Raw genomic sequence first — 12,711 nt, 5'->3', positions numbered from 1 at the left:
AATTATCCTTCATTATTGGGTATTTTGTATTTAGAATTTTGTTCTTTAAAACATATAATTCCCACTTAGATTAGGGCATTAACCCTTTGAATTTACTCAAGGCAAGAATACTCAGATATCAAGTCCTCAATAAATAATTGTGTCACATGTGATGAAAGTCACTTAAGTGAGACATAGATGTGCTATTTCTGATATTGGCAGCATCAACAATTATTTAAGTTTTTGATTAGGTTACTTAGGCGAGACATGTTTATTTGTTAAAATGTATCATACTTATATGTGATTTCTGTAATGTCAAATGAATTATTGTTTATTGAGTGAATGTTGTATATGTCCAGTTAAAAAAATCAATGCAAGCTATTCTTATGTTGTTACTAATCTTGCCAACTTTAAATCAAGATTATTTGGATTTGCACTTTTTTAAACAAAAAAGTGATCAATTTATCAATGTATACTCTACTTTTACTAGTACCTACTATTGTTTTATTTATATGATTGTTATAATTTGTTTTGTTATCTAAAAGTGCTATATTTTTGTTTGTGCTGTAAACATAGAAATGTGTGTAGTTTGTTTTTTTTGGATATTATTACTGAGAAACAAATTATGCTATTATTTTTCAGAAAGACTAAATTTTATACTTTAAAAAATGTTCGAATAATTTATTTATATTCTTCTTTTACTAGTAACTACCTTTACCATATTTACATATTGTTTATATGATTGTTGCTAATTATATTGTACATGTATTCTAAAGTGCTGTATCTTTATTTGTGCCATAAACATAGAAATATTAGTACATGTAGTTTCGTTTTTTATAACAAAGAAACAAATTATGCTATTATTAGCCCACTGTCAGTTAGAAATTTCTACTGGTTTATTGAGCCTGCAACTTTTGTCACAGAAAGCTTGATATAAGGATAGTGATCAGGTAGCAGCATTAGCCAACTTCTTAAAGCTTTACAATTTAGATGTTGGAAGACCTCGATGCTTCATACTTTGTAAATATATTTCTCAGGTTATGAAGTTTCCATCTGTCATATTTCCATTGTCCTTTGCCTCATTTTCATGGCTCAGTGACTACTTTGAAAAAAAGTTAAGATTTGTTCTAATGTCAATTTCTTTAATATAATGAGTAATAGGATAATTATATTTTGGATGTGCCTACCTTGGAAGGTCATCATGGCCATCATCAGACTGACTCATCTGATCTCGACCTCATTTCATGGATCAGTGGACAAGGTTAATTTTTCGTTGTCAAGTCCATATATCAGATACTATAAGCAATAGATTTACTATGTTCAATTCAATATTTCCACTTACCTGCCTCCTTAACTAATTGCAATTTCCCTCTACTTCCCCATACGTTCGTTGAGTTTTTTAATATAAATACGGCAATACCTCCAGTTATCTCCCTTACGAAGTTACGTAACTCTTCAGTTTCTCTCGGCGGCAGCCATTAAAGCACATGCGTTGCTTTCCCTGTACGTTTATTTGGATTTTAAGAGTTGTATCGTAAGATGGAGAAACAGGAAGATAAGTTTAAGAAGTGTGTAAAGTGTCTGGACAGGATGAATACTTTGGATGAGCACGATGAATGTTACAAACATCGTATTTGTAACGAGTCATTCCCATGCAAAATTTGTAAAAATTGGTCTAAAGGAGCATCGGAGTGTGGTCATGAAAATGATTGAAAAAAGTGTTCAGAAGACAATTAGATTGAATAAACTGTCTCAACCCGTCTGTGTAGATGGGTTGACAGATTTCAAAGACATAAGTCCACCCGTGGAGGCGGCAGTCGGAGCTTCAAATGACGACACTGTCACTGAAAACACACCTAACAACAGCACTTGTATGGTAGATATTTCGGCCATTGTACAAGAACAGGTACAATTACAAATACAAAACTTATTCAAAAAGAAATTGATTGATATCAATGCTAATGTTTTTGAAGTTCAACCTCCTGGAAAGCCTAATTCTGTAACTCTGCCAGACCAAAGGCCACATTTTAACAAGTTCAAAAGCTATGACGATCAGATGACAAATGTTGATCAAGATCAAGTTTCTTATCTTGATCCAGAAGAAAAGATTGATGGGTCTGCATCCCCACGATCTAGTCAAATGTTTACATGCACCCCAGTGGAGGTGCCAGAAGGGGCACATGCGGCTTCTGATCCAACTGAGTGGATTTCTTTTATTAATAAAATGGCAACGGTTCTAAATATAGAACCCGAATCTTCAGAGACTCAACAGGAACGTCTTTCTTTTGTTTCGGCAAGACTAAATCCTGACAAGAATGATAAAAATCAGCAATTAAATTACCTTTGGAAGGAACAATTATTGACATGGTAAAATCTGTAGAAAAGGAAGCTATCTCTGGTCATTTGAAAAAACAGAGCTGTTCGTGGCAGGGATGATAAGGCTTTCATGGTTAAGAAAGATGATGTTAATGCTTTCTGTAGTCCTACTAAGTTAGATGAAAATATTGAGGAAGGGCTACCTATTGGTCATAAAGGCAATTCTTTTAAATCTGGAGTTAATATTCCGCCTTTTCACAGATAATTAGATAATGATTTTCGTCGTATGGACAATTCTGCCAGAGCACTTTTTAGACCAGTTTCATATGGTACTATGATTTCTGCCTTTTTGCATGAGGCAACTTGTGAAGATTCTAGAATTGAAGGACGTAAAGCATTAATTAATTGCTTTAGTAGTATGGCTGATTTATCAGGCAGAATCATGGCAAATTCAGTATTATTTCTTAAAAATGTTAACTTCATTAGTAAGTCGACAGAAAAGAAGTTGTTAAAGTTGCCCGATTTTGGTAGTCAACTTTTTAATGGAAAATACTTTGACACACTGCATACATCAGCAGAAAATTTCGGGATGCCAGAGAGACCCAGAATGTTTATAATAATGCTGGTAGTTATAGCAAGAACTTTAACAAGTCTAAAGATGATCGCACTCAGGTAAATGACTTTAACAGAAAGAGGAAAGGTGACTATTCTGAAAATTCTGAGAGTGGAGCTTAAGTTGCCAGAACTAACACTTACTCCAACAAAGATAATTTTCGTCCAGGAAATTTTTCAAGGAAAGGAATTTTTTTTCGGAAAGCAGCTGGGGGCCCAAAGGGTTTCCCAGCTCCAAGCTCCAAGGAAATAAGTTCAAAGAACCTTGTACAAACTGTAAATATAAGTCCCCAGGTAGGGGCACGTTTGCTAATGTTTCGCAGGAAGTGGACAAAGATCACAGGAGATCAATGGGTTTTAGAAACTTTACTGGAAGGACTAAAACTGGAGTTTATGAGTCCTCCATGTTTAAACATAGAAGAGACAAGTGTTCCAAGATATGGTATTCACGAGTCGGTAATTTTAACAGAAATAAAAAAGAAAAAAACCTCTAAACCAAAAAGTAGTGCCTCATCATTTCAAGATGGAAACACTCCGTTCTATTATGAAGGCTTTAAAAAAGGAAAACTATGCAGTAACATTGGATTTAGCAGATGCATATTTTCATATCCCAATTCACACAGATTACAAACAATTCCTGTGATTCCGATTTTTAGGTCACAGCTACCAATTTCGAGCAATGCCATTCGGGCTCAAATCTGACCCAAGAGTGTTCACAAGGATCATGGCTGTATTAGCAGCATACCTACGAAAGTTAATGATTCAGATATTCATGTATCTAGACGATTGGCTGATCAGCAATTCAGACAAAACAGCCCTTTTAAAGCAAATGCATGTTGTACTCTATCTAGTTCAAGATTTGCGACTTATAGTAAATCAGAAAAAGTCAAACTTAATACCAACCCAACATATAGAATACTTGGGAGCCCTTTTCAATCTAGAGAAAGGGATAGTAACACCAACAGAGACAATATTTCAAAGTATTTTGGAAATAATACATGCATTATTAAACAGTCAACAGATTCAAGCAGTAGTAATTTTAAAATTACTAGGTCTGATGGCTTCATGCATTTACCTAATACCCATGGGAAGATTACATATGAGGCCAATCCAACTTTATTTGTTAGCACTATGGCGACCAAACATCCAACCATTGAATCAGTTCATTCCTGTACGAATGAGCTTGACAGTACATTTAAGATGGTGGACAAATCGGACAAATATTTTCAAAGGAATGCCTTTACAGGAGCCGACAATTCAGTTGACATTGATCACAGATGCCTCAGAACTAGGATGGGGAGCTCATTCCGTAACTTGGCAGACATTAGGAATTTGGCCAAAGTCTTATCAACTAAAACATATAAATTGGTTGGAATTGAAGGCTATACACCTAGCTCTTCAACAAGCTGTACAGATCGTGAAAGACAAGAATATTTTGATAAGGTCGGACAATACAACAGTGATAAGTTATATCAACAAACAGGACGGAAACCATTCGCCAGAACTGTGTTACCAAACTTGGGAACTTTATCAATGGTGTATTCAGAACAAAGTAACTATCCATGCAGTTCACATTCCGGGAAAGATAAATCTACTAGCAGATGCTCTTTCGAGGCGGAAAAATCTTTTCAAGATGACAGAATGGACACTCAACAATATGATAGTAAATATGATATTTCAGAGACTGGGAACTCCAAGTATAGATCTGTTTGCAACAGCTCAGAACAAAAAGTTAGCAGTTTATGGCTCTCCGGTTCCAGACATAGCAGCATTTCAAGTAGATGCTATAACTGTAAATTGGAGCGGCATGTATGCATATGCATTTCCTCCTCCAATCCTTGTTCCTCGGATATTACAAAAGATTCGAGAGGAAAAGACAGTTGTTCTTCTAATAGCACCAATGTGGCCAAGACAATCTTGGTATCCTCAGATGTTGGATCTAATGATAGATATTCCATTAAAACTGCCACTTCTGCCAGATCTGCTTTCACAAATTCACAATCGAATACAAATATTTCATCAGAGTCCAGAAACATTGAATCTTTTGGCATGGAAATTATCAAATTTCGCCATAAGTCAAAAGGATTTTCTGAAAAAACTGCAGAAATTATGACAAATGCCAGAAAAACATCTACCCAAACAGTGTATGTTGCAAGACTCAGAATATATGACAGTTGGTGTAAAGAACAAAATATCAAATTGGAATTTACCTTTAGTTTTATTGATGCTTACAAAACCTCCTTTTGAACCTTTAGATTCAATTGAATTAAAGTTTTTAACATTCAAAACAGTTTTTCTAGTAGCTATTGCATCAGCCAGTAGAGTTAGTGAAATTCATAGCTTATCATTAGATGATGGACATTTTAGATTTGAAAAAATGGAATTAAACTATTACCAAATATGCAATTTCTTGCAAAAACACTGACTTTGAATAGGCCTTGGGAGCCATTATTCATTCCTTCATTTAATTCTTATTCAACTGATTCTGAGGATTTAAAACTATGCCCTTGCCGTGCATTAAGGATTTACATAAATAGAACAAAGTCTATAAGGATATCAAACAGACTGTTTGTTACGTATCAAAAAACCATCATAAAAAAGCTTTTAAGGATTCTATTGCAAGATGGATTGTTATAACAGTGCGATATGCATATGAAAATACAGATAAAGACACTTTAAAAACAGTAAGAGCACATGATACAAGAAGACTCTCTACTTCATGGGCTTTATTTTGTGGTGTATCAGCTGAAGAAATTTTAAAAGCAGCTCACTGGACATCTGAAACTACTTTCACTTCATTCTATTTGAAGGATGTTCCAGACCACCACTCCATTTGTGCCAAGTCAGCAATTTTGGATTCTTTCAAGAGAGGAAGACAGAAATAGGTGAATATAATTTTTAATTCCTTATCTAATTCCTTTCACACCTCCTTTAGTAGGGCTGAAATTCTTTTGCAATTAGTTAAGGAGGCAGGTAAGTGGAAATATTGAAGTGAACTAGGATTTTTGTGGGTAAAATCCTTGTTCATGAAATATTTACACTTACCTGCCTCACCCGCCCTCCTCCCCTCTCGAGGAATTTTTAATATTGGTCTCGAGAAACTGAAGAGTTACGTAACTTCGTAAGGGAGATAACTGGAGGTATTACCGTATTTATATTAAACTTATTGGGAAGTAGAGGGAAATTGCAATTAGTTAAGGAGGCAGGTAAGTGTAAATATTCCATAAACAAGGAATTTACCCACAAAAATTCTAATTTGGTTTATGATAAGTGATTGTAAGGTGTACATGTCCAACTCCCAAGTTTCATCTGACCTTGACCTCATTTTTATGGTTCATTGGTCAATGTTAAGGGTATTTTGTGTTGTTTTTTTTTTGTCAGTTTTTCAATCATCCTAGTCAATAGGTCAATTATAATTTGTGCATAAAATAAATTGTAAGGTGTATATGTCTGTTTGACAGCATTTATCTGACCGAGTTTCTGTGGTGTTATTAGTGAAACTTATATCTTTAAGACTTTCAACATGAAATCAATGGTCAGTAAAACAGTCGAGACATTTCAGCATGGTCAATATACAATTTTTTTAGGCCATATCTTAGAAGCCATAAGCAGGTGTAAAATTTATCATTAGAGGTTTATGATCTAGACCACATTTTTAGCTCTGGGTGAGCTTTTCTCATCACTTGGCGTCGGTCGTCGTGAAATTATACAAAAATCTTCTCTGAATCTACAAGACCAAAAATTGTGTTTTGCAAATATGTAATGCCAAAAAATAATGACAGTATTCTTAAACCATGTAAGTTCTCTGGTTTTATATAACCGAAATAAAAATCTGGCTGCATTCTGTGTTTTTCCAACTTTTTCCGTAAAGTGAATTACACTTAAGCACTTAATTACTGCTATATTTATAATGCAGGACAATGTAGTAAAAATACAACTTCTTATTTGAGCAGTATTTGACTGCAACTTTCAAAAATGATGTTGTGTCGTTAATATTTTTCCATTTAAAGCCCAACATATGTACATTCCCTGATTAAATTTCACGATTGATTCCTGACATTGATAATGTACACATCACAGGAAAACAGCAACAAAACAAGAATGTTTGGATAACTTTCTTCACAATTCTATGATCAATTGTTTTATTCTTCTTCACACATACTGACATTATTAGAAAATAAAGGCAATGGTAGTAAACCGCTGTTCAATAGTCATAAATCGATTTAACTGTAAAAAATAGGCCACAAACAAATACTGAGGGAAACACATTAACCATAAGAGGAACCAAAACAGAAAAACAGAAACAATGAACTGCTACAAAAACAATCGCCAACATACATACTATATTAGTCCATTACAACATGTACCCAACAGAATAACAACGAACCCCTAAATTAAAAACAATTATTTTGAATTGTACAAAACTTTAACTACAAGAAGTAAATGTGAAAGGACTGACACAACCTAAAAGACTTTTCTGTCTTTCAATAATACAAGAAACATTGAAAATTTTGGCTCAAACCTCAGCCCTGTTATAATTATCGACACTTTTACAACCACATAAAAATAAAAAAATTCGTAAGGGTTCCGCGGAACCCAGTGTCTCGCCTACATTTGCTGTAACTCCCAGGCTCAACAAAAATGACGAAAATAACCAATAAAAATATTCCTCTTGATACCATCTTTTCATTGTAGAAGTTTCTGTCCAAGTTTGGTAAAAATTTCAGGATAGTTTATGAATCGAATAAATGTTTTAAAACTGCAGACTGTATGTAATGTTAACTGGAAGAAAAACTAAGTCCATTTATAAGTAAAATACAGATACACAGGTACCAAATATTAACAAAATTTCTTCTCTAGATACTAGCTTTTAATCATAAACAAGCTTCTGTCCAAGTTTGGTACAAATTTAAAATAGTATAAAAAAGTCATTAAATTTTTAAAAAATTTAACCACAGAGTGAATGTGTTGTTTCCTGGCAGAAAATCTAAGTCCATTTAAAAGTATAATACGGAATAAAATTATTTATTTTTTTACAAAATTTATTTCTGGATACTATCTTATGATCATAAACAAGCTTCTGTCCAAGTTTGGTACAAACCCTTGATAGTTAAAGAAAGTTATTAAAATTTTCAAAAACCACAGAGTGAATGTAATGTTTCCCCGCAGAAAGTTCACTAAGTCCATTTATAAAAAAAATACAGAAAAAATGGAATTTTATTTTTACAAAATTTACTTCTGGATACTATCTTATGATCATAAACAAGCTTCTGTCCAAGTTTGGTAGAAATCCAGTATAGTTTAAGAAAGTTATTAAATTTTCAAAAACTTTAACAACAGAGTGAATATTTGTTGACGCCGCCGACGACGCCGACGACGACAGAATGTAGGATCGCTTAGTATCGCTTTTTCGACTAAAGTCGAAGGCTCGAAAAAAAAGAAGCATTCAATTCTTATAGTTACATTCATAAGCTAAAACCGTACATTAAGAGTCGTGTCAAGCTTCAGTTTGTTTTTGAATTCATTTCACGTGCAGTCATAGCTGTTTTTTTTAAAGGAAATAAAAAAGTATCCTAATGGATTGACTCGCAATCGGTGTCAGCCAATTAAAATTTGAACTATGATGAACCATACATAAAGTGTAATTATTTTGTATTAAAATTTGATATTTCAAAAAAATTAGAATTTATATGATAAAGAATAATGAAAATATTGCTTCTTTGTTTATGGAATATTCTTTCCTTGTTTGTCCATCTCTCTTATAAATGATTTGTTAATGTTTTTGCAATTTTGTCGGAATTATGTTAACATGTGTGGTACAAATTTGTCATTGATATGACTTTTTGTTCAAATTTGAAGGAAAACTTGAAAATTGATAATTACTGCTAATGATAAATTAATAATGCTAATTTTCGTTCAAAAAAATGGGAAGTAATATTTTTGGGAAAATGTGCTCGCTGATGCATGCATGTTTTTTTTTTGTTAACCAAAAGATTTACACACCTTTCATGCATTTTTGACATTTAAGTGCATGGCGAGTTTATAAAGGTGAATTTTTGTTTACAAGTCAATTTTAAAATTCTACATTAACCAAACGAAATCTGCCAGGTGTGACTGTCTATTCCATTTACACGGATATAAAAATATATTTAAATTTGTCAAATTAATTGTGACCAACCTTGCAAGACTCTCATGGGTAAACAAGTTCGATAAAAACCACAATCGTCGTTGTAGGTTTACTGTACTATTATACGGGGAAATATCTCAGTTCAAGTCTTGGATTTAACAGGTAATCATTTGATTTTACAATTTTTGGGAAATATTTAAGAATTGAATGCTTCTTTTTGTAACTTCATTGGGGTGTAAAATCGTTGATCGAAGTACATCTTGTATGAAGCTCTTCGATCATTACTTAAAATGCTCGCGTGGTCAACGCTTTTACAACCATATGAAGTTACAAAAAAGAAGCATTCAACACTTATAATTGCATTTTTTTAGCTATGATCATGAAAACACGAATTTTATTATTGTTTTATTTAATTCACCTGTGCACTTAATTGTGGGATCACGTGTTATCATGAATTGAAAGCTTTATTGAGTGACGCAATTGCTTTAGGAATAGCACGTGCTGTGCAGTTAGTTAACCAGAATAAAGTATAATGATGAAACATACATCTTATATAATTATATGTATATGAAATGTACATTACATGTTCAAATATAATTCATATTCATGCACCTCTTAAACTTGTGTTAGGAATAAACTTAATTCAGTGTTTTAAATTCAAAAGATTCTCTCTTTTTTTCAAATGTATTGTGTGTGGCTGAACAACATGAACAACGTCATTTTCTGAGATATAAAAAATATACATGTACATTATGTGAGAATTTGTAATAAACAAACAAAAGAAAATATCTCCCCGATTCTTATGTTATCAAATAAATACATCATGTTCATCATGCGTTTCTTAATCTGACCGATGAAATCAGAATTAAAAGTGCTTAATTATTGTTCTATAGTAAAATGACAATTTAACCGAATATGTTTTAACATCATACTCTGAACTAAAATAGTTGTTAATTTCTGTTTTCTTTTGGTCTGTTGTGGAGAGTTGTCTCATTGACAATCCACATCTTCTTTTTTTATATTTTACTGAAATCTGAAACAAATGGTTGACAAAAGGAGGGACAGTCTATGCATGACTATATACTCCAAAGTTTTTTAAGGGAGGAAAAAAAAAATATGTTTACACCAAAAATTTACAGACAATCTTGTGACACTTGAAAAATTTTAAGGCCAAACAGCACCTAGATTTTTTTAAAAGTCGGCATGCAGCCATTTGAGTTGCAGTGTTTAAGTCAGCGCTTGTCCTTTACAGAGGATTTTCAAAATGACAACAGTATTTTATTAATTTTGTCATTTACAATGTATTCATTGTATTTGTAAAAGTTTTAAAAAAAAATGCATACTTATCATTAATGTATTCTATTTCTGTTCTCGGCTTAACTGCTGTTAGGTCTTGTAAAGTTTTAGAAAAAAAATTGCTGTTTAAAAACAAAAAGAAAGCTTCTTATTGTGTTATATCATTTTTTTCAAAGTATATGTATTGTAAAGGTATATAGTGTAACTCATAATGTTAGTATGTTGCACACTTGAAATAATGAATTGTAAATTAAAAAATAACTGTCAATAGACGAATTATAATCAGTACAGGTTCTTATGTTGTGCTGTAACGAATTATAATCAGTACAAGTTATTATGTTATGTTGTAATACCACTGTCCCTGGTTAAATGGGGAGGGTAATGATAGCATTCATTGTATGCAGCATTTTCCAAATCACAATAATTGATCTCATAGATTTGTCTGATAATCAAAAATCACAATAATAAGTGAAGAAGAAAAAGCCAACTACAACCAAAAAAAGAAATAAAGAAGTTAAGACAAGCTTTGTGTCCTTTTTATATCATATGTAGTATGATATAAATGACCAATAACAAATGCATTTAAATTTAAAAGACAAGTTAACAACTTCATTGAGTTTATTTTGAACTAAATGTTTTTTTTCTATGTTCAAATTATTCTGAAATACTTTTTGTGTTTTATTTTAGTTTCAGACCATCAAAAAACCTACCAGCAATACGAAGGAAAAAGCACAACTCTAAACTCATCAATAATCCAGAAAAGCGTAAAAAATACATTTTACATATGAAAGGTTAAAGTACATTTTCCCGTTAAACTTATAATCCATAGTTCATATTTTTGTCACACTCAGATTAACCTAATTTCCTGTATAGCAGGCATTGATTGATAAACTCATTAATGAGATGAAATAGCAAGAGCATGAGAAAAAAGATTTTCAGTTTCCCCTCACCTGGAGGGGGGTGTTTCTACTATCCATGTCATGTCCATTTTAATAGAGCAAATAAAAAAAGAACATGCAAAAAAGTAAAATAACAAAAATACTGAACTCAGATGAAAATCAATACGGAAAGTCCATAATCACATGGCAAAATCAAATAACAAAACGCATAAAAAACGAATAGACAAGAACTGTCATATTCCTGACTTGGTACAGGCATTTTCAAATGTAGAAAATGGTGGATTAAACCTGGTTCTAGGACTCTCTTTCAATACAATTATATGATACTTAAATTGTCTGATCCTTTCTTTAAAAGTTTTTCGGTCATCATACTAAGTAGTTAAAAAAACATGTGGTTTATCTCACAATATAGATCAAGTAACATCATTCATGCAAAAAAGTGTGGTTTCAAGAATTTCATGTCAGGGGTTTGTGAAAAAATCTGTTTTTAGATTGAAACTGCCTCTGCCAGATTTGATATACGCTTAAATAAATTTTAAAAACTCTATTTTTTTTTTATGGTAAAATGATGAGTGCTAGCCATTAAAATCCACATTATTAGTAAGTTAATCAAAATTAAATCTATTGAATATGAAACGATCATAAAAAAAACATGCATACGTCGTAACCGATATTAGTAATTTGAAGACGTTGTATACGTTTGTGGACTCTTCACCAGACTATTTTATTATGTTTTGATATCTATTTCTGTTGCTTCCGATTAAATCAGCTCAATAATTAGAATAAAAAATTTCTCCGCTTTTTTAATGCTTTTCCAGTCAATTATTAAAAGCGTTTCTTGATGGGACTTTTATAACCTTATCTAATAGCTTGTTCTATATTTTGGCGATCCTTACAGCAAAGAAATTTTCCCTCAAATTTGTTTTGAATAGTTTGACCTCAATGCTCTTCAACTTTGTACTTGTTTGGTTTACTAACTATTTCGATCGTCACTTATCAGTCTTATGAAGACGAAACGCACGTCTGGCGTATCAAAATATAATCCTAGTACCCTTGATAGCTCTTGGGAATGATTTTGTTACTTTTAACTCTCGTGTCTATTTTCTATTTATTTGAGAAACGTACCTGTTTCTGGGTCGTACTTTCCATTTAGTATCTTACATGTCTTCATCATCTCTGCTCTGACTCTTCAATATTACAGCGTCGGTTGCCTCAGCTTCTCCACAGTCTTGTCAATTTTATTGAAATCAGGTATATGTTGTGTTTTTTGTATATTCTTGATTTTTTTCTATATATTTCATTTTAAAAAAGTTCCCATACTGAGCCATCATAGTCTAAAAGTGATCTCATTCATGTTTTGGATAGAGGAGGTAAATTTTCGGTCTATTTCTGTAATTTATTCTTACATACTTTTGATTTTTTAACCCTGTATGCGTACATTGCCTATGTAAATTTTAAAATTGTTTGTATACACATTGAACG

Source organism: Mytilus trossulus, chromosome 9 (assembly GCF_036588685.1).
Source record: "Mytilus trossulus isolate FHL-02 chromosome 9, PNRI_Mtr1.1.1.hap1, whole genome shotgun sequence".
In the NCBI taxonomy this organism is placed as follows: Eukaryota; Metazoa; Mollusca; class Bivalvia; order Mytilida; family Mytilidae; genus Mytilus; species Mytilus trossulus.
Note: the sequence above shows the minus strand (reverse complement) of the source record.